We start from the raw sequence: 22,871 nt of genomic DNA on the forward strand, positions 1-22,871 counted from the left end.
AAATGGATCAACTAGCCAAACAGTTTAATATTTCAGGGGAAAAAAAAAAGACAAAGAGCCATTCTAGATAAGGGGGAGGGGAGTTTACTTACTACAGGTTGCTGGCAGACTGCCACGCTGTACACGTTTTTACATTTTTAAACAGTACTTACCCAATGCTCTCCTTAATCCCATTAAATGAAAACTTTCTCTAATTTTAAAATTAAATTTCCTGTATTGCCTGATAGGTTTCCAAGTTCTTCTCTCTCCCTCCTCCTCCCTGAGTCCCAGGGTATTTCTACAAGAAGGGGGGTATTAGACTCCTGGACAGATTCTACTCGGCATAATTGCCCTTGGCCTTGCCTTAACCCCCTGGGGTTTTCCATTGGGCACAGATTGTTCCCTTACTTCCTATCCTGAAGTAGTGGCAGTATTGCCCTAAAGCTCATGGCTTGCAGCTGTGAGGCTGTGACCATTCCACCTGCCACGGTGGGGCATGCTTCAGTCATGTACTCTTCAGTAATGCAAGCATTGTACTCCAAAATTCTTTAATCACTCACCCCAAACATAAGTAGATTTTGAGCATACAACTTCAACATGCATATATTTATTTATAAACTATTCCCTCGCACTACTATACACATAACTTACATAATTTTATAAAATATAATGAAAAACAGAAATTAAATAAATATTGCTCTACTATGTTATATTTTAATAATAGAACAAAATGATTAAATTATTATTAATAATATTTTAGTGCAAACAAAGGGACTGAGTATCTGGCATTACTTGAAAATTTTGGTGATACTGCAATTCAGTTATGTGTTTTTCAGTTCTGGGTATTTGGCATCCAGATATATAAAGCTAATTTATTGCCAGAAAGATGCCTTCCAAAGATACATACCAGTGGAAGAAAGGCATCATTGGCTATACTTATATAGCCATGCTTATTAATTATAGTATTAATTATGCAAAGGTTTTGATTAAAATTCAGCTGGTAAGTTTCCATCTTCCCTTATGCCACTCATTTTTGCTTGCAAACTAATTGGAAGATGCTACATTTTTATGTTTCACAATGGGTTAAAAATCCACTGAAACTCTAGACTTTCAAGCAGGTTAGAAAATTCTCTTTTTAATGTTATTTAATATGCAGATATAAAAGTTTTTGTAGACAAAACGTAATCATTTTTGCAGACAAAAACACACCACGCACAATCTAGTTTCTACACTTGCCTCTTTAAGAATATAAAAAAAGAATGTCTATATGTGTATAACTGAGTCAGTTTGCCGTACAGCAGAGACTGGCACAACATTATAAATCAACTATTCTTCAATAAATAAATAATAAATAAACTTGCATCTTTAAAACTCTCCATGGGGCTTCCCTGGTGGCGCAGTGGTTGAGAGTCCGCCTGCCGATGCAGGAGACATGGGTTCGTGCCCCGGTCCGGGAAGATCCCACATGCCGTGGAGCGGCTGGGCCCGTGAGCCATGGCCGCTGAGCCTGCGCGTCCAGAGCCTGTGCTCCGCAGCAGGAGAGGCCACAACAGTGGCCCGTGTACCACCAAAAAAAAAAAAAAAAACTCTCCATGGCAAGAATTTCTTTTTTTTTTTTTTTAATTTTTATTTATTTTAATTTTTGGATGCGTTGAGTCTTTGTTGCTACGCACGGGCTTTCTCTAGTTGTGGCGAGAGGGGGCTACTCTTCATTGTGGTGGGCGGGCTTCTCATTGCAGTGGCTTCTCTTGTTGCGGAGCACGGTCTCTAGGTGCGTGGGCTTCAGTAGTTGTGGCTCGCGGGCTCAGTAGTTATGGCACACGGGCTTCAGAGCGCAGGCACAGTAGTTGTGGTGCACAGGCTTAGTTGCTCCGTGGCATGTGGGATCTTCCCGGACCAGGGTTCGAACCCATGTCCCCTGCATTGGCAGGCGGATTCTTAACCACTGCACCACCAGGGAAGTCCAAGAATTTCTTTTGAAAATAGGTTCTTTCTTTTTTTTTTTTTTTTTTTTTTTTTTTTGTGTGTGTGTGTGTGTGTGTGTGTGTGTGTTACACGGGCCTCTCACTGCTGTGGCCTTTCCCGTCGTGGAGCACAGGCTCCGGACGCACAGGCCCAGCGGCCACGGCCCACCGGCCCAGCCGCTCCGCGGCACGTGGGATCCTCCCAGACCGGGGCACGAACCCACGCCCCCTGCATCGGCAGGCAGACCCTCAACCACTGCGCCACCAGGGAAGCCCTGAAAATAGGTTATTTCTTATTTATTTTCAAAAAATCACAGTTATCCGAAGGGACAGATTAAATATATTGATATTTTCAAAAATACCCCTTAGGTAGCATTTTAGTGAGGGCCACTTGAAATAAATTTGAAATCCTTGTGATTTTGTAAAAATCAAACAAAGAAAAACATTAACAACTTATCTTTACATTTGATAACAAACAATTTGTAATAAGATTATTGTTGAAACTCTGTATAGTACAAGATATGGACATTCACCATCTCAATAAAAAATGTTAAATTTCTAATGTTGTGTTAATCAAGGTTTTCCAGAGAAACAGAACCTATAAAATATATTTAGAGAGAGAGAGAGAAAGAGATTTATTTTAAGAAAATGGCTCACACAATTGTGGAGGCTGGAAAGCCCACAGAGCAAGCAGCAGGCTGGAAATTCAGGTAAGGGTTGATGTTACAATCTTGAGTCTAAATTCTAGGCCTGAAATTCATGCAGGATTATAGGTTGGAGTCTTGAGGCTGAATTCCTTCTTCTTTAGAAAACCTTAGTCATTGTTCTTAAGGCCTTCTACTGATTGGATGAGGCCCACCCACATTATGGAGGGCAATCTGCTTTACTCAAAGTCTATTGATTTAAATATTAATCACAACTAAAAAATGACCTTCACAGCAAGATCTACACAGGTGTTTGACCAAACAACTGGGCACCATAGCCTAGCCAAGTTGATACATAAAATTAATCACTACATGGGTAGAAGTCTTTTTATTTTATATAAATACATATGTATAGACATATAATTTTATAAAATTAAACAGTTTGATGCAACACCTAGCATTAATATGCATTCTGTGGCCATATATGGGAAGCAAATAAAGGTCACCATTGTTGAATGTCTGCATTGAGGGGTTTCCACCCTCACTTGGGGTACCATGACTGCCATTTGTGACCCATGAAGTGAGACTCTATGACCTAAGTGTGCAGTGCCAACCCATGTATTAAATGTAAGTAAAACTTGCTTTCCATCTTAACATTTTAGCTAAAAAAACAAAACAAAAATTGGACTGTTTTCTTACTACATGTCCATCTGGAAATCTGTGGTCTGAAGCTTTAGGAACTGATGAGGAGGAAGGCCTCAGAGCAATGATTTTCAGAACACTAAAAGATCACCTAAAAGTTGTGTTAATAATCCATATTTCTAGGTGAGAGCCACTGAAACCTCTACTCAGTAGAAGGGGGTAAAATCCAGGGATCTGTGTTTTAAACCATCACCCGAGGTGATGATCTAAGTGTTCGTTCCGGGCAACACCACTGGCCTGAACTGTCACATACCAAACACTCAGCTACAAGCACTGGTTGACTGTCCACTGAGGACCAGGCACTCTGCCCAAGAATATGGTGAATTCCTTCCCCCACAAAGGCACAGATTGAGACTAGTCTCAAAGAACTAATTTTGTTGGATTCTTATCTTTTGAAAAGTATTGATACAAGCCATTATTATCAAAGCCAGTGAATATCTTTTGTCTGTAAGTCTATAAGGTGGCAATTGTTTAGTAAAAATATTTCTCACTTCTGCACCCTGCAGCAGGGGGTCAGAGAAAGTGCCCTGACTGAGGACAGAAAACCCAGCTTCCGGTTACAGTTCTGCCACCAACTAACAATGTGACCTTGAACAAGTTATTAAATCTTTCTATATCTCAGCTTCCCTAAATATAAAGTGAGTGGGTTGGATTACATTATTTGTATTAGTCAAACATTCTATGACTCTGCCTGTACCTGGGAAATCAGGGTAGGTCTTTCTTCCTAACAGAAGCAAGATACATATTCAAATAATTTTAAAAAAGATAGATGTCTTCAGTACTTTTCAGTCACTCAATTAAATTTCATCCAATTGATATAAATGAACAGGCCAGTGTTGCAGCTCTGTCCTATTTCAATAGTGGTCCCATTCTCCAGAGATCAACCATATCTCAACGAAGTCAAAGAAGGATAAAGTGGAAAAGTGAAAACAACCCAAGACCAACCTAATTTGCCAGCCTAAGGCATATGTTTGTTCTGAGTCTGTCCCGTGCTAAAATAAATGAACTTTATCAATTGCATGGGGGAGAAAAATCACCCAAACTAGTTGTTTAACATCCTAGAAATAAAGCAAACCGCTCATACGTTAAATTTATTTTTAATAAAAGTAATTTTTCACTAATGGACTCATTTTACCATTATGCACATGCATGTTAACCTTTCTGCTGTTGTCTGTATAATAATATAAAACTCTCCACTTAGATAAGGATTCATCAGGCAGTCTCTGCGGTTCACAAGCTGTAGCCCAGAGCAAAATTGTAAAGTAAGTGATTTGTCTCCAACGGCAGTCCATTTTTCATCACTTCCAACAATAACTATTATTATTGAAATAAATATAACATGTCTGATTAGTTCTTTAGATTATATGAGGCAGTTTCATATATATCATTTCATGAGGTCCTCAACCACCCAGAGAGTTATGCAGAGGAGATATTATCTCCATTTTACAAATAAGAAAACTAAGTTACAGAGAAGTGAAGTGACTTACTAAAGTTGTATAGTAAAAAGCAGCAATTTGCAACCTGCACACAGGTTCCCTGACTCCAAGATTTAAGGGGGTCCCATGATAATTGTGCCCTGGCCGACTAGTGCACCCACCTGTCACCTGCAGCTTTTCTCCAGGTGTGAGACCTTGTCTCCACATCTACACTCACTTCTCCTTAGTCCCATTCCGTAGGGGCCTTCTTTCTGAGGCCATATAACTAAGTGAATTCTTACTAAAATATTAATGGATGCCACTGAGTTTGTATTTTCCACCTCCTTCTAGATAATACAGAAATAAATCAAAGAGTGTATTCTAATGGTGGGGAACAACCAGGCCAGTTAGGAGGTGGAAAGTGAGCATATTTTGGATCAAGAGAGCTCTTGCTACTGTTTGAGTATAGTCACAAAGGCGCATGGCTTGCCCGAATGTTCTCTCATGAAGGCAGACCTACAAGGCAAAGAACAGTACAGATAACACCACTCAAATCCCAGCTCACTGTAAGTCAACAATTATCGAGCACCAACTACTTATAAGGCAATGACCCACATAATATTGAAAGTCAGGTAGCTAAAGAGTAAGACCCTGAATCAGCTATAGCCAGAGAGCCCACAAAGAGAGACAAAAAATGACTCTTTCCCTCAAGACCTTTCCCTTGAGGCCCCTGGAAAAGAAATAATTAGTGGCAGCATTCAGCAGAGAACACTAGAGGAAAGGAACTTCCTTTGAACAGAATTGATTTGATAAAACTCCACTACTTAAAATACCAACTTAAAGCAATGGTAGATCAAAAGACTGAGAATTAACTTCTCATAGTAATAAAGATCCCAATACGAAAAGAGCCTGATCCAAATATCATAAGACATACAGAAGAGGGTCTGTAGAATTTGGACCCCAAAGAAAAGAAATCGAGACTTGGAACAGGGACAGACCCAACTGTCTGTCTTTCATCAGATACACAGTGAGAAGGGGTTGGAAATTTATATCAAGCTTTCACTATGATTGTTGTACCTGATGATGCCTAAGTTAATAGACAGTAAACTGTATATATTTTCTATTACATGGTATAGAATTCAATCTATCTCAATTTTCCCTTTAGATGCCTTTATAAGGCATCCCTGTATTAAAGAAGCCTTTTATGATATGTTTAAGTTATTGACATGTCCCTGGACTGGGTGGATATTATCTGGCTATTGTAGCTCAGAATTGAAGACCTAAAAAGACCTGAACAGACACCTCACAAAAGAGAACATCAAAATAGCCAAAACACATATAAAAAGATGCTCAACCTCATCAGTCATCAGAGGAAAAAAAAACATTAAAACCACAATGAGACACAACAACACACTCCCCAGAATGGCTAAAATGTAAAAGATTGACTATGCCAAGTGCCGACAAGAATGTGGAGCAACTGGAACTCTCTTACCTTGCTGATGGGAGTGAGAATCAATACATCCACTTGGGAGAAAGTCTTGTAGAACCTACTAAAACTAAACACACATACGTCCCTTGACCCAGCAACTCTCCTGGATATAATCCCTACAGAAATGAGTGCTTTTGACCACCAAAGCACATACATGTGCAAGGATGTTCATAGCATCTTTATTTGTAAGAGCCAAAGCTTAGAAGCAATCCAAACATTCATTAAAAAGTAAAAAATGTAAATAAATAGCAGTATATTCATACAACGGAACACTACTCAGCAATAAAAAGTAACAAACCCTACTGATAAATGGAGCAACATGGATAAATCTCACAGATATAATATTGAGTGGAAAATGTCAGAGTGTATACCATATAATTCGATTATATGAAGTTCAAAACTAGGCAAAACTAATTGATAATGATGGAAGTCAGGATAGTAGATGCCTGAGGGTGGAGAAGGGGGTTACTGACTGACTGGGAGGGGTCCAAGGAAGACTTTTAAAATTCTGATCATGTTCTCTACACCTTCATCTAGATGGTGGATGAGGGGGTGGGTATGTATGCATACATAAGTAAAAATTTGTCAAGCTCTACATTTAAGATTTGTGCACTTTCAGCATGTAAGATGGACAAAACCAGATGAGAACACCCTTAACAAATGTGCCCCTGACTGGGTATTCCTAGTCCCGGTAGGTCTCATGCCCCTGTCCTCAAAATGCCTACAATCTAATCATAGATGGGGGAAGGGATGAGTTCACTGTTGCACTACATTGGATTGCAATACGTAAAAACAGGCTGCAAAAGAGAGTAATTGCACAGGAAAGGCTTCAGAGGGTGGAACATTGCAGCTGGGCCCTGAATGATGAGTAGAATTTAACCAGCAGGGATGGCAAGGTTGCGGGGGTGGGCATTCCAAGCAGTGAGCGTGCAGCATAAGCAAAGATGTGGAGATGAAAATATAAATGGCTTCCTCTGAAGGGAAAAAAATGTAATTTGTTGTGACAGAAGAGTAGACTGTAAGGCCAATGAGAGGGGTGTAGGAAGGAGAAATGTGGATTAGGGATGGACATGATGGGTCTTGAATGCTACGGTTAGATATTTTGGACTTGGAGCATGAAGCTAAGAGTTGGTGTCTGGAGAGACTATGGAATGAAGACGAGGAATACAGGTAGACCAGTACAGGAAAGGAAGTACCTAGTTCAGCTCCAAACCAGCTTTTTCAAAGCAAAAAAGTCACCCATTTCTAAGACCCAGAAGTTTGCCCTGAAGCATGCACAATTTTCCGACCCACCCCAAACCTCCATAGCATGCTAAGACTCTCCCTAAGCCAGTTTTCTGGAAGCAACAAGTCTGGCTCTGAAAGTGATATCTTTGACTCCAAATATGCCCAAGATTCTGGACCCAGTGAAATGAACTATCAAATACAAAATTAGTCTCATGGGGTTAACATCAGACCTGGTTGAAGCCCCAGTTCTCAGCGCTCTCATTAACTATGTCTATGCAGAGAAAAATAAACAAAGATGCTTTTAGCAATTCAGCCCAAATGCTGCTCTGAAGCCAGGAGTTGTTTACATTGAGAAGAAAAGACTGCTTCTACAGCACATTTGAGCAATTTCCCTTGTTCAAAGTATACCGTATTCAGAGTTGCAGCACGTAGTAATTAGCATGCTCTTTTAATACGTGCTTTATTAAAAAAATTTTCAGCAGTAGCAATTTTCTAACATTGGCCAATAAGTCTTTATTCATAGGGGAAAATACAGATTTCCAGCTTTAATAAAACTCTGAGAATTATTTACTGATATTTTTGGTAACTAAATTATAATCATAATTTGTTATCATATAGTTCCTTTCATATCAACATAGTTAAAACCTATTAAAACTGTGGCAGAAGTTAAGCTCATTTATGAACCAGAGACACTTTTCTATGAAATACGTCATGAAAACTGTTAACTAAAAAAATACATAACATGAAGCTAAGGCTCCAAGAGTTTAAAAGTGACCCACGATCACACAGCTAGTAAGAAAAGAAGCTGGGATTTTGACCCCAGATTTCTCAACGCAGACCTGACTCTCATTCTATCCTGGCCCCCTTCCAAAGGCAGCACACAGAGGTTAACAGCGGTATGGTCAGTGGGCCTAGGACTAATGTTAGCTAATGATGCCTGAGGCAAAATGACAAGCTACAAAGGTCATCTTCTGTCTCCTTGCTCCTCGGGGCTCCCTTTCTCCTTGCTTCCAAGTTCTGTTCTGGAAGTTCTTTCAGGTTTTGTTCTGGAAGTTCATCCAGGTTCTGTTCTGGAAGTTCATCCAGATTCTGTTCTGAAAGTTCCTCCAGGTTCTGTTCTGGCACTATCTAAAGCCACATTAAAGATCTCTCTTTGGGACTTCCCTGGTGGCACAGTAGTTAATAATCCACCTGCCACTGCGGGATTGGTTCAAGCCCTGGTCTGGGAAGATCCCACATGCCGCGGAGCAGCTAAGCCGTGTGCCACAACGACTGAGCCTGCACTCTAGAGCCCATGAGCCACAACTACTGAGCCCATGTGCTACAACTACTGAAGCCCACGTGCCTAGAGCCCACGTGCTCCACAACAAGAGAAACCACCGCAATGAGAAGCCCACGCACTGCAACAAAGAGTAGCCCCTGCTCGCCGCGACTAGAGAAAGCCCGCGGGCAGCAACGAAGACCCAACGCAGCCAAAAATAAATAAATAATAAATAAATAAATAATTTATATTTTAAAAAAAAGATCTCTATTTAATGGAGATCCCTTTAAAGCCAGCTCTCGAGGAGGGAATCTCTGGTGTACATACAGTGAGTGCAACATGGAACCAGGGACACATAACGAGGCCACCATAGGGTAGAGGTTCAATTGCTCCTCCTTGCCCTTGCTTAAAGTGTGTACCTTCTTCTCCAATGTAGTGACTCTCCTGTGAATAACTCCACTATAGTACAAATCACCCTACCACGGTTTACTTGACCATCTTCCCCAACAGAATCCACCTGCCGATGCGGGATTGGTTCGAGCCCTGGTCCGGGAAGATCCCACATGCTTTTAAACTGTTCCAAAAACAGTTTAAAAGAGGGGGAAAAGTCTAGCTTACTGCATTTCCCCTTTCCAGCCTCTCCTTTCTTCTCAGTTATCACCCTCCTGTCGGAAATACAAGTGCAGCTGTCCACAATACATGAGCTTACATGCCGTGGGATCTGAACAATATATTCTCTTTAGAAAGCATGTTGCACAAAGAAAAACACACAGCTTAATGCCCCAGAACTTCTAAATCAGCAAAGAGAACGAGAGGGGGTGCCGAGAGAGGGAATTGAACAGAGAGCAAGAGAGCAGGGAGAAGAGTGCGGGTCAGAGAACATCGACTCTGCTCAGGTGACCCTGTCTTCATCCCGAGGCCCAAACACGCAGGACTTCATATCCTATCAAGTAAGTCACTCACTCTAGGGGTATTAGCAAATAATGTGAATTTGACTGCAGGATTCACGGGGGACAGGGAGAGAGGTGGGAAGGGGTGGATGGGAGAGTTTACGTCACGTACCCCAAGCCCACACTTCAGGCACTCGACATGCCTCCTCTCCCAAGCCTCTCTGCCATACCATACTATATATTTTTATAAATGTGTAGATACATCTTTTTTTCTTTTCTGATCCCAGGACCCCTACCACCACCGCAGTCCTAGTATCTTTCCTCCTTTCTAGAGCAGTATGGCTTCACCCAAACCTTTCCAAACATGTACACCACCCTGCACAAACACTTAGCAAAGGGCCCTCCAGTACCAAGATTCACTCTCTCTAGGGTAATAGGAGATTAAAAATAGCATTTTTCTCCTGTAACTGATAGACAGACCATAGCTTAAGTAATTAGGGAAAAGGGACAGACACCAGCATTTTCAAACGCTTATGCTTGAATATGCCGGTGCTGTTACATATGCCTTGCCCAGTGGCAGCACTTAAGGTTCTTACACTTGGTGAAATGTACACAACAGAGGACAGATATACCATCCCCGTTTCCACTGCCCACGTGGAATTTCCATCTCCACCCCTCTGAGATGTGGAATATGTCTACAATGAGAAAGTAAGTAGCGCTAATTTAAAGAAGGGTGTTGACATGACAGAGAGATTAGGAATGCACCGTGAGGTCCAGCCAGCTCTGGCCATCTTTTGAGGCTTCAAGATAATTCGGGACATTAGATGTGAAATGTTCAGTAAAAGAAATGAAAATGGCTGGGGAGCTGGACAGGAAGGAGATGCCGTATCAAAATCTACCCTTTTCCAATGGCAAACAAGGGGTTTTTTTTGTTGTTGGCTCCAAATGACAACTAATTCCTTCCACTTAAAGAAATTCTATAATTTGCCCGTGACCATCCTCCACGTCGACATTTGGCGTAGCCGGGGAAACACGGAGAAGAAAACACTGCAGCGTTGGCAGGCGGGGCAGCAGCTGAGACTCCAGGGCCACAGACGGAATGACCTAATTTGCAGAAGGCTTTGGTGGACAGGAATAAAGACGGGTTCTCTGAAAGCTGGGAAGGGACATTTAGCCTTGGAGAGTAAAGATTATTTTATCAGGAAATAAATCAGAGGCCCGTACGATGACCACTTTTTTCCAGTCACATCTTGGTGATGAGGGTGTGTATTCAGACCACAGGAATCTCAAAACCACCCGTCCTCCCCGTTAGCTCTCTGGGACACCAGGCACATGGCTGGTGAAAGCCCCAGACAACAGCATTCTTGAGTTTTCACTTCATGTCTTTCTGAGCATGTGTGGTTTCTTTCATTTGTGTTTGTATTTGGCATTTGTTTGTTTGTTTGCTTGTTTGTTGGTTGGTCGGTTTAGACAGTCTCATTTGGAGGCTGGTGGTTGCCGTCCTTCCCTCTGTGGGAAGCGGCTGCCAAGGAACCGAGTGTCTGCCATGCCCTGCTTCAGCCCCTCTGGCCAGCCGCCAGGTCTGAGATGCTGGCTGGCGCTTCTGCTGGCCCAGCTCACAAAATCCCAAATTCCAGTGGGCGCCAGGGAAGCGAGGAGAGGAACACTTAGAGGCGGAGGTGAGACAGGAGTCTACCAACCTGTCAAGCAGCCCCCAGGGAAGAGGCAAGTGTCTGTCACAGAGTTGTCCATTGAGAGTAAAAAGACTCAGGCTAGTGAAAATACCAGAGACAGGGAGCACCTCACACTCGTTGCCAGTCAACACGTCCTTTTGGAGAAAAGTAACCCGCGCTCTATGGAGGGGAGGGGGAAGTGGAGCTTGGGGTCCTAGCGGACATCTGTGAAAGGATAAAGGGGAGAGACAGAATTGCCAAGGCAGTTGGACATCTTCCCTCCTGTGGCCCAGAGGTGTGTCCCACTTCAAAACCTGAAATAAACTCGAACACCCCACCTTCAGAGAAAACGGAGTTATTTTTTAAAAATAACGCAGGCTTTCACTTTGAAGCTATTTCAAAAGCCTAAGATATAATTTAGTGTTGAGGGGGGAAAGCTACGAGAAAGGAAAAGAAGTAGAAACACAAGTTGCAACAACAACAACAACAAAACAAAAATAAAGTCCTAGAATTAAATTTTGCCACCAAAACACAGGCCTTTGGGTTTCTCATCAATCACAGTTCTGTGTTGCTGTTTTGGTGAATAGACTTCTGAATTTTATTTTGAATGGTATAATTTTCAGATTAAGATTTTAAAAGAAGTACAGGCTCAAAGGGGGAAAGAAAAAAAAGGAAACTCTTCCACACAGCTACTTCAGACAAGTGAGGGCGTGGACACAGATGCGCCTAAAAGAAGGTTTCTTCAAATCTTCCACTATCCCCTCTGCTCTTTGCACTCTCTGCAGTCTGTAAATTCTCTCTGCTCAGAGAGCTGGGCTTGTCTGCATATTATCAGAGATAACATCCAGTCAGCGCTTCAATTACCAAATCCCTGTTTTCAGAGACTTAACACAGGTATAAAATGTGTTCGGGGCTCAAACAGGGCAGATAACATCTCAAGCCAGCAGTTAATTCTCTAAAATGTTTTTCAAGGGCAAACATCTTCTAACTGCTTATTTTCTGATCCCATAGTGCAAATAAACACAAGGTCATACATTAAAATTATCCATAGCATGTCCCAGAGCCAGCAGGCCCTGACTAATTGGATCCTGAGAAAGCCCTATGTAGAACAATGCTACTTTTCAAATGGGGCATTCTTTGTAGGGAAACATTCAACATGGAGAGGAGGCTGGTAGGGGAAGGGGAAAGCTGTTATTATGAAAAATTTCTTGCAGTGTGTTTCTGGAATATCAAGAAGAAACCTGAAAGGAAAAGGAAAAAATAACTTCTTCATTTATCCTCCCCTAAAAGCTCTATAAAGTGTTCGTATTCGTGTCTAGAGCTGACTGATTTTTTTCCTTTTTTTCTCTTCCAGCTTTATTGAGATATAATCAGCATTTAATATCTTTGTATGGTGACACATTATAACTAGAATTATGGTGATCATTTTGAAATGTATAGAAATATCGAATCACTATGTTGTGTAACTGGAACTAACATAGTGTTGTAGATCAATTATACTTCAAAAACAAACAAACAAACTTATAGAAAAAGAGACCAGATTTGTGGTTACGGGGGTCAGAGGGTGGAGGGAAGGGGGAATTGGATGAAGGTGGTCAAAAATTACAAACTTCCATTTATAAGATAAATGAGTACTGGGGATGTAATATACAACATGATAAAGATAACTAACACTGCCGTATGTTATATGTGAAAGTTGTTAATAGAGCTGTCTGATTTTTAAAAGCACAGAATATGATATTATGATCATGTACCACCTTTATGCTGGGCATTCATCCTGGGGGCTTGGGTGACTAAAAGACAGAAGGCATGGGGCTTCCCTGGTGGCACAGTGGTTGAGAGTCCACCTGCCGATGCAGGGGACGTGGGTTCGTGCCCCGGTCCGGGAAGATCCCACATGCCGCGGAGCGGCTGAGCCCGTGAGCCATGGCCGCTGAGCCTGCGCGTCCGGAGCCTGTGCTCTGCAACAGGAGAGGCCACAGCAGTGAGAGGCCCGCGTACCACAAAAAAAAAAAAAAGACAGAAGGCATGGCCACTGGCTTCATGGTACCAGGTTGAGGATATGGAACAAATAAAAAGACAAAGGAAAATATGTGATGGTATCAGCCACATACTAAATATACTGGCAGTAGGTGGAGGGGGTAGAAAGACTAGAAATGGCCTAGTAGGCCAGATTTGCTAGATGGGGTTATTAGCGTGAATTTTAGAGCCAGGCCACCTGGGATTAAACCTGACCCTGCCTTGGGCAAGTTACTTAATCTCTGTGTCTCCGTTTCCTCATCTGTAAAATGAGGTTCCATATAATACTGGCCCTGTGGGAGCAGTGCCTGGCACACAGAAGCACTAAAGGTATAAACTGGTCTATTACTATAAGAGAGAGGTTTATGTTGGAGAAAACTGAAATGAAGGGAAGGGAGGCGACTGAACTGCTCTGCCCCTTTATTCTTTCTTCTTGAGTCTTCAGTGTTCCATAATCTATTGCCCAAGATTCCTAGAAGATTATGGACAGGGTTCCCGCACCCCATTTGCACATCCTATCAGTTGCCTGAGGAGAGGACAGCTGGATTCAAGGTTTCTTCTCCTCCACTTGTGTTGCCCTCCCTGATTCAGACCTGCAAGGGAGGGGTGACGTAGCTCACCAAACACCCTAGTTCCGCTGTTCCCCTGTTTCCAAGCGTGACACGCACCAGTCCAGATTCTTTCAGATGCAAGTAGCAAAACTCAAACTCAAACCAGCTTTTGAGGAAGAATGGATTTTTAGGAAGAGTGCCGAGGAACCCCGACATGGGAAGTTTGGGAAGGCGGGGACAGGAGCCGCTCTGGGGCCTCGGGCCTCAACCGGTCAGGATACTCTTCACTTCCGGTTTGCTTCTCTGTGCCATTGGCTTTGTTCCTTCAGTCTGGCTTTCTCAGGAGGCAGGAACCAGGGCCACCAGCAAGCAGCTCCTGGCTCACTTCTTCCTATTTTGTCATGAGAGAGAAAACGGCCCTTATTTTCTTAGTTTCAAGCTGCAAAATCCAAGAGGATGACTCTGGTTGGGCTTGGATCACATGTCCAGCCTTCTGCTACTCCCTGTGGAAGTGAGGCTGAGATACTGTGTTTGGGCCAGCCGTCTTCCCTAGAACAACTTCTGTGGCCAGGTACGTGGAGTCCAATAAGAACATGCCAGCTCTCATCACACTCAGACATGTTAGGGTTGGCGGTGGTAGAAGCTGTTCCCCAAAACAATGAAGTGCTGTTTCGTAAGGACAGATTGGTGCCGAGAGGACGGATACCGTCAACATGACAGAACGGCATTGTGGAGATGGTACTTTTACAGGTAAGATTTGGCAGAACTGAGTAAAATATGTTGTTGCCTGTTTTCACAGATTCGTCATCCCTCATCTTTCATGATAAATCAGTCCCTTCTTATACACACTTCTGTATTTAAAACAGATAACCAACAAGGACCCACTGTAGAGCACAGGGAACTCTACTCAATATTCTATAACAACCTAAGCGGGAAAATAATTTGAAAAAGAATAGATACATGTATATGTATAACTGAATCACTTAGCTGTACACCTGAAACTAACACAATGCTGTAAATCAACTATACTCCAATATAAAATACAAACTTTTAAAAAATAAAATAAAATCAATCAATCCCTTCTTTTTATTTCATAAAGGTAAAGTGCACCTGTGTAGGGACACCACATCACACAATTCTAAAGGTCTCCATTCACTTTATATTCTGGAAGGTAGAACGTAGAGTCAGTCCCTTGGAGATCTCTCAGTGCCTTGTACATGGTGGCTTCTCAATAAAGCCTTGTGGCCTGAACGTAGGAGTGAATGACTACAATGTAATTTTCTTTCTCAAATGCAACAGTGAAATTGTAAAACCCATCAATCGTACACCTAGGTTAAAATACAAGTGCTTCTGCTCTTGCTGAAGGCAAGCTACTTTATCAATGTGAACCCCAATTACACCATTTTTAAGATACAAAAATAATAATACCTCTCTCAGAGGACTGTCCTAAGAGTTAACCAAGATAACAAACATGACAGTGAATACATATTGCTCAGGATGCTCTTTTCCTATTAACTTTGTCCTTTTTGTTTTTTACTTCACGACTGCCTCAACCCCCTTGAGGGAAAAAAAGGTAGCATCTTAGTACTGAAAGAGGAATTTAAAATAATTTAGTTCAATGTTCTCATGTGCAAATCACTGACACCTCATAGGCTGTAGAATGTATTTTCAGGGGCCTTTGAGAACTATGCAAAGATTTCTACTTTTATTTGCTTCCCTTTCAAGAATTATGGTTTCCCTTTCAAGCATATTCTGGGTAAATTCAATGACCATCTTAAAAGCAAGTACTGCCACAAAGCTCCTACTAACAGTTAGGATTTTTTTTGATGATAAATACTTGTCTAAAGAGGCTAAACAAATTTTTATTCAAATCTTATTTATAGATTGATAGATGAATAGATAGATAGACAGACAGACACAGATTTGGACATACTTATATATCATTTGAGTGCCTACTTTGTGGCAAGCTCTCTGTTAGGGACATGAACTCAACTTATCCTCTCCACAGCACTCCAGATAGTGTTATTACCCAGATTCAGATTTATGAGGAAACAGAGGTTTCAGCAAATTTAAGCGATTCGTCCAGGGCTTCAAAGCCAGAGAGTGGGGAGTCAGGACAAGCCTCATTATAGCTACTGTCAGAAAACCCTTCCTCCTTCATGGCACAGAATCAGTTCTGTGCCCCTTCAAAGCTCTCCAGCTATTTCTCTTCCCCAAAGATTTTTTTCTCAGCCTTTCAAAATCTTATCTAACACAAAGAAGACACTTACAGTAAAGAAAACAGAGAAAAAGAGTTGTGTGTGTGTTTGTGTGTGTGTGTGTGTGTGTGTTTGTCCCTACTGGATAAATTATTAAATGAATGAATATGGATGTATGGATGTATGTATGGATGGATGGATGGATGGATAGACAGATGGATGGGTGTATATAAGTCTTCTCTGCCAGCCTCTACTTCTCATCATTTAGGTTGTTTTCTACTTTTCTCTCCAGGATTCCTAATCCAGTAATGAACACCTAGAATTACCTATTTGACTTAAAATTACTTACAAAAATGGAGAGACTTACAAGAATTAGTAACTTAGACACCAAGTACTGTTAAAAAATGCTTTAGAAGGTTGGCAATTACCACCACCTCTAGAACGGAACAAAGAATTTTCAAAGAAGACTAGCATTTCCTAATATAACTCATAGTTTAGCATGATAGCAATAAATGTGTTCATACATGTTTTCTGTTTCATCCTCACATCAAAGCCTGCAAAACAGATATTATTACCCTCAGATATTCTTATTCCTTATTTTCAAACAAGGAAACTGAGACCCAGAATAAATAACCTGCCCTAGGCTGTATAGCTAATATTTGACATAGGCAGGATTTAAACTGGTTCTGCCTGGCTGTAGAACCCATGCCCTTCCTCCCTCCCTCCCTCCCTTCCTTCCTTCCTCCCTCCCTTCCTTCCTTCCTCCCTCCCTTCCTTCCTCCCTCCCTCCCTCCCTTCCTTCCTCCCTCCCTCTCTCCCTCCCTCCCTTCCTTCCTCCCTCCCTCTCTCCCTCCCTCCCTTCCTTCCTTCCTCCCTCCCTCCTCCCTCCTTCCTTCCTTCCTCCTTCCCTTCCTTTCTTCCTTTCTTCCTTTCTTTCTTTCTTTCTTTTTTGTGGTAAGAATACATAACTTGAGATCTATTCTTTTAACAAATTTTTCGGTGTACAATACAGTATTGTTAACCGTAGGCACAGAGTTGTACAACAGTCTCTATAACTTATTCCTCTTGTGTAACTGATGCTTTGTACCCATTGAACAGCTCCTCATTTCCCTCTCCACTCAACTCCTGGTAACCACCAATCTACTCTTTCTTGATTATTTTAGGTATTTCATATAAGTGGGATCATGTAGCTTTTGTCCTCTGTGACCAGCTTATTTCACGTAGTATAATGTCCTCCATGGTAATTCACGTTGTTGCTTATGACAAGATTGGCTTCTTTTTTTTTTAAGGCTGACTAATATCCTATTGTATGAATTCACCACATTTTCTTTATCCCTCGATGGACATTTAGTTGTTTCCATGTCTTAGAGATTATGAATAATGCTGCAATGAACATGAGAGTACAGATATCTCTTTGAGATCCTGATTTCAGTTCTTTTAGATATATATCCAGGAGTGGGATTGCTAGATCATATGTTGGTTCTATTTTTAATTTTTTGATGAACCTCCATACTGCTTTCCATAGCAGCTGCATCGTGTTACAGTCCCACCAACAGTGTACATTCTATTTTAACATCAAATTTGCCTTTTGTCTGAATCACCACTTTTGTCTATCGAGTTTATATAAAGTTCAGTTCTCTCACAAAGAAAGTCAAAGATTATTCTGCATCCACCAGACCAGTAAATTGGATGATAAATCACATGACACCACAGGCTACAGGTGAAGTTCCAACTCTCAAGGAACTTTTCTTCTGGAAAAATAGAGTCATATCAGCTTACAGAAGTTAAATTCCTGCTTTAGAGGAAGCACAATTTGAAAACTATTGGCCAAACTTTTTACTGAAGCAAAAGGGCTTTCATGTTTCAACCTCTCCCTTCCTCCCAAGCTCCATCTTTTGATATTCTTCAACCTGTACTCAGTGTTCCAACAACTGTTTTTATTTCCCCAAACACTCCATACTGACCTATGATTCTGTGCCTTTCTTTATTCTGTTAACTCTGCCTAGAACAAGCTTACCACACACCACACAACCTATATTTCTTGTCTACCTGGAAAGCTTCCAGAGAACCCAAAGAGATGAGTCTGTGAAACTTTCCAGACTCTCCACTTCCCCGACTCATCACAGGGACATGCCTTTCTCTGCACTACCTCTAAGTCTTGAACATCTTGTGTAGAGCTAATTATGATGTTCTGTAATAATTTTTTACACACTTGTCCACTCTGCTGGACTGTGGGTACTTTGAGGACGATACAGGATTTTATTTTTACTGATATTCCCCTGTAGTGTAAGGACCTGACATTAAGCTTCATGATCACCAAGGCTTCCAGTTCGAAGACATCCTTCTCAAAGAATCACACTGCCAGTCATATGACACATGTACTAGCAAACCAACTGGACAAAGAAGTAGGCCATCCCCACCATGAAGTTCCCTTTTTAAAAGGCCTTGGTGACCTAGATAACTGACCACTTGAATGATCCCACTTCTCCCTTCCCACTCCCTAATTCCCACTCTTATGTTTTAAATTCGCCAATGAAGAGTGCACCTGCTAAACCCTAGACACCCCACGCACAGACATTAATAAAGGCAGAGCCCCAGATTTGCACGCTCCCTTTGGACCCACACCCTCACTATGTGACTCTTGGGCGTGCCGTGTACCCTCTAGGACCTGTGAGTAATAAATTTTGTTCTTTGAAGTTCCCTGATGGTTGTTGCTGAGATGCATCCCACAATCATAATAAGAATCACAAGGGCTGGTCCAGCCACAACATTGGTCCCAGGGCGGGGAATATCCACGGGGGCTCAGCACAAGTGGTACAGACCCTGGCGAGGGCCTCGGGCATTCCTAGCTGATAGCATCACTGTGAATAGGCTGGGACTGACACAACACGCCCCACAGTAAAGACCACTAATGATGTTTAATACATGACATTAGATTAAATCAAACTGAATTGATTGACAAACAACTGAGAAGGTATAAACCTGAGATTTTCAAGACTTCAGTTCCTTCTCATTTCTTTTATTCTAGTGTTTGTCTCCTATGCACACCTATTTATATTCTGGAGAGCTTACCTCTGGGTAAGTTGTGCTTACAGGTGGTCCTTCCTTCTCTGTTCTCTTCCTTCATCCAACAAGCATTGATTCCTACTGTGTCCAGACACTGTTATGAGCTAGGGATAGAAAGATGGGTGAGTCAAGATACCTGCTTTAAAGAAGCCTCAGGCAAAATGGAGGGACCATTGCCATGTAAGAAATGCAACAAAGTGCCTTGAGGGGTCAGAGAAGAGAGAAAACATCCAAAGGGAAGAGTCAGGAAACACTATCCAGAGGAAAGGGTGTTTGAATGAGGCCTTGGGTTTTGAAAGCATATATGTGTTCTCTAAATTCTTCTCAAAACGAGATTTTTTTAAATTTAGTTTAATTTATTTTTTTATATAGCAGGTTCTTATTAGTCATCCATTTTATACACATCAGTGTATATATGTCAATTCCTATCTCCCAATTCATCACACCACCACTTCCACACCCTGCCGCTTTCCCCCCTTGGTGTCCATACGTTTGTTCTCTACATCTGTGTCTCTATTTCTGCCCCGAAAACCTGTTCATCTGTACCATTTTTCTAGGTTCCACATATATGCGTTAATATACAATATTTGTTTTTCTCTTTCTGACTTACTTCACTCTGTATGACAGATCCATCCACGTCTCTACAAATGACCCAATTTCGCTCCTTTTCATGGCTGAGTAATATTCCATCGTATATATGTACCACATCTTCCTTATCCATTCGTCTGTCGATGGACATTTAGGTTGCTTCCATGACCTGGCTATTGTAAATACTGCTGCAATGAACATTGGGGTGCATGTGTCTTTCTGAATTATGGTTTTCTCTGGATATATGCCCAGTAGTGGGATTGCTGGGTCATATGGTAATTCTACTTTCAGTTTTTTAAGAAACCTCCATACTGTTCTCCATAGTAGCTGTATCAATTTACATTCCCACCAACAGTGCAAGAGGGTTCCCTTTTCTCCACACCCTCTCCAGCATTTGTTGTTTGTAGATATTCTGATGATGCCCATTCTAACTGGTGTGAGGTGATACCTCACTGTGGTTTTGATTTGCATTTCTCCAATAATTAGTGATGTTGAGCAGCTTTTCATGTCCTTCTTGGCTATCTGTATGTCTTCTTTGGAGAAATGTCTATTTAGGTCTTCTGCCATTTTTGGATTGGGTTGTTTGTTTTTTTAATGTTGAGCTGCATGAGCTGTTTGTATATTTTGGAGATTAATCCTTTGTCCATTGATTCATTTGCAAATATTTTCTCCCATTCTGAGGGTTGTCTTTTCATCTTGTTTATGGTCTCCTTTGCTGTGTAAAGGCTTTTAAGTTTCATTAGGTCCCATTTGTTTATTTTTGTTTTTATTTCCATTACTCTAGGAGGTGGATCAAAAAAGATCTTGCTGTGATTTATGTAAAAGAGTGTTGTCCCTATGTTTTCCTCTAAGAGTTTTATAGTGTCTGGTCTTACATTTAGGTCTCTAATCCATTTTGAGTTTATTTTTGTGTATAGTGTTAGGGAGTGTTCTAATTTCATGTAGCTGTCCAGTTTTCCCAGCACCACTTATTGAAGAGACTGTCTTTTCTCCATAGATATGTGGGTTTGTCTCTGGGCTTTCTATCCTGTTCCATTGATCTATGTTTCTGTTTTTGTGCCACTACCATATTGTCTTGACTACTGTAGCTTTGTAGTATAGTCTGAAGTCAGGGAGTCTGATTCCTCCAGGTCCATTTTTTTCCCTCAAGACTGCTTTGGCTATTCAGGGTCTTTTGTGTCTCCATATAAATTTTAAGATTTTTTTGTTCTAGTTCTGTAAAAAATGCCATTGGTAATTTGGTAGGGATTAAACTGAATCTGTAGATTGCTTTTGGTAGTATAGTCATTTTCAAAATATTGATGCTTCCAATCTAAGAACATGGTATATCTCTCCATCTGTTTGTATCATCTTTAATTTCTTTCATCAGTGTCATAGTTTTGTGCATACAGGTCTTTTGTCCCCTTCAGTAGGTTTATGCCTAGGTGTTTTATTTTTCTTCTTGCAATGGTGAATGGGAGTGTTTCCTTAATTTCTCTTCCAGATTTTTCATCATTAGTGTATAGGAATTCAAGAGATTTCTGTGCATTGAATTTTCTATCCTGCTACTTTACCAAATTCATTGATTAGCTCTAGTAGTTTTCAGGTGGCATCTTTAGGATTCTCTATGTATAGTATCATGTCATCTGCAAACAGTGACAGTTTTACTTCTTCTTTTCCAATTTGTATTCCTTTTATTTCTTTTTCTTCTATGATTGCCATCGCTAGGACTTCCAAAACTATGTTGAATAATAGTGATGAGAGTGAACATCCTTGTCTTGTTCCTGATCTTAGAGGAAATGCTTTCAGTTTTTCACCATTGAGACTGATGTTTGCTGTGGGTTTGTCATATATGGCCTTTACTATGTTGAGGTAATTTCCCTCTATGCCCAATTTCTGGAGAGTTTTTTTCATAAATGGGTGTTGAATTTTCTCAAAAGCTTTTTCTGCATCTATTGAGATGATCATATGGTTTTTCTTCTTCAATTTGTTAATATGGTGTATCACATTGATTGATTTGCATATATTGAAGAATCCTTGCATCCCTGGGATAAATCCCACTTGATCCTTTTAATGTGTTGTTGCATTCTGTTTACTAGTATTTTATTGAGGATTTTTGCATCTATATTCATCAGTGATATTGGTCTGTAATTTTCTTTTTTTTGTAGTATCTTTTTCTGATTTTGGTATCAGGGTGATGGTTGCCTCATAGAATGAGTTTGGGAGTGTTCCTTCCTCTGCAATTTTTTGGAAGAGTTTGAGAAGGATGGATGTTAGCTCTTCTCTAAATGTTTGATAGAATTCACCTGTGAAGCCATCTGGTCCTGGACTTTTGTTTGTTGGAAGATTTTTAATCACAGTTTCAATTTCATTACTCGTGATTGGTCTGTTCATTTTTTCTATTTCTTCCTGGTTCAGTCTTGGAAGGTTACACCTTTCTAAGAATCTGTCCATTTCCTCAGGTTGTCCATTTTATTGGCATAGAGTTGCTTGGAGTAGTTTCTTAGGATGCTTTGTATTTCTGTGGTGTCTGTTGTAACTTCTCCTTTTTCATTTCTAATTTTATTGATTTGAGTCCTCTCCCTCTTTTTCTTGATGAGCCTGGCTAATGTTTTATTAATTTTGTTTATCTTCTCAAAGAACCAGCTTTTAGTTTGATTGATCTTTGCTATTGTTTTCTTTATTTCTATTTCATTTATTTCTGCTCTGATCTTTATGATTTCTTTCCTTCTACTAACTTTGGGTTTTGTTTGTTCTTCTTTCTCTAGTTCCTTTAGGTGTATGGTTAGATTGTTTATTTGAGATTTTTCTTGTTTGTTGAGGTAGGCTTGTACAGCTATAAACTTCCCTCTTAGAACTGCTTTTGCTTCATCCCATACGTTTCGGATCTTTGTGTTTTCATTGTCATTTGTCTCTAGGTATTTTTTGATTTCCTCTTTGAATTCTTCAGTGATCTCCTGGTTATTTAGTAATGTACTGTTTAGCCTCCATGTGTTTGTGTTTTTTACATTTCTTTCCCTGTAATTGATTTCAAATCTCATAGCGTTGTAGTCGGAAAAGATGCTTGATATGATTTCAATTTTCTTAAATTTACTGAGGCTTGATTTGTGACCCAAGATGTGATCTATCCTGGAGAATGTTCTGTGCGCACTTGAGAAGAAAGCGTAATCTGTTGTTTTTGGATGGAATGTCCTATAAATATCAATTAAATCTAATTGGCCTATTG

This window comes from Mesoplodon bidens (assembly GCF_964165515.1).
Source record: "Mesoplodon bidens genome assembly, chromosome: 16".
Lineage (NCBI taxonomy): Eukaryota > Metazoa > Chordata > Mammalia > Artiodactyla > Ziphiidae > Mesoplodon > Mesoplodon bidens.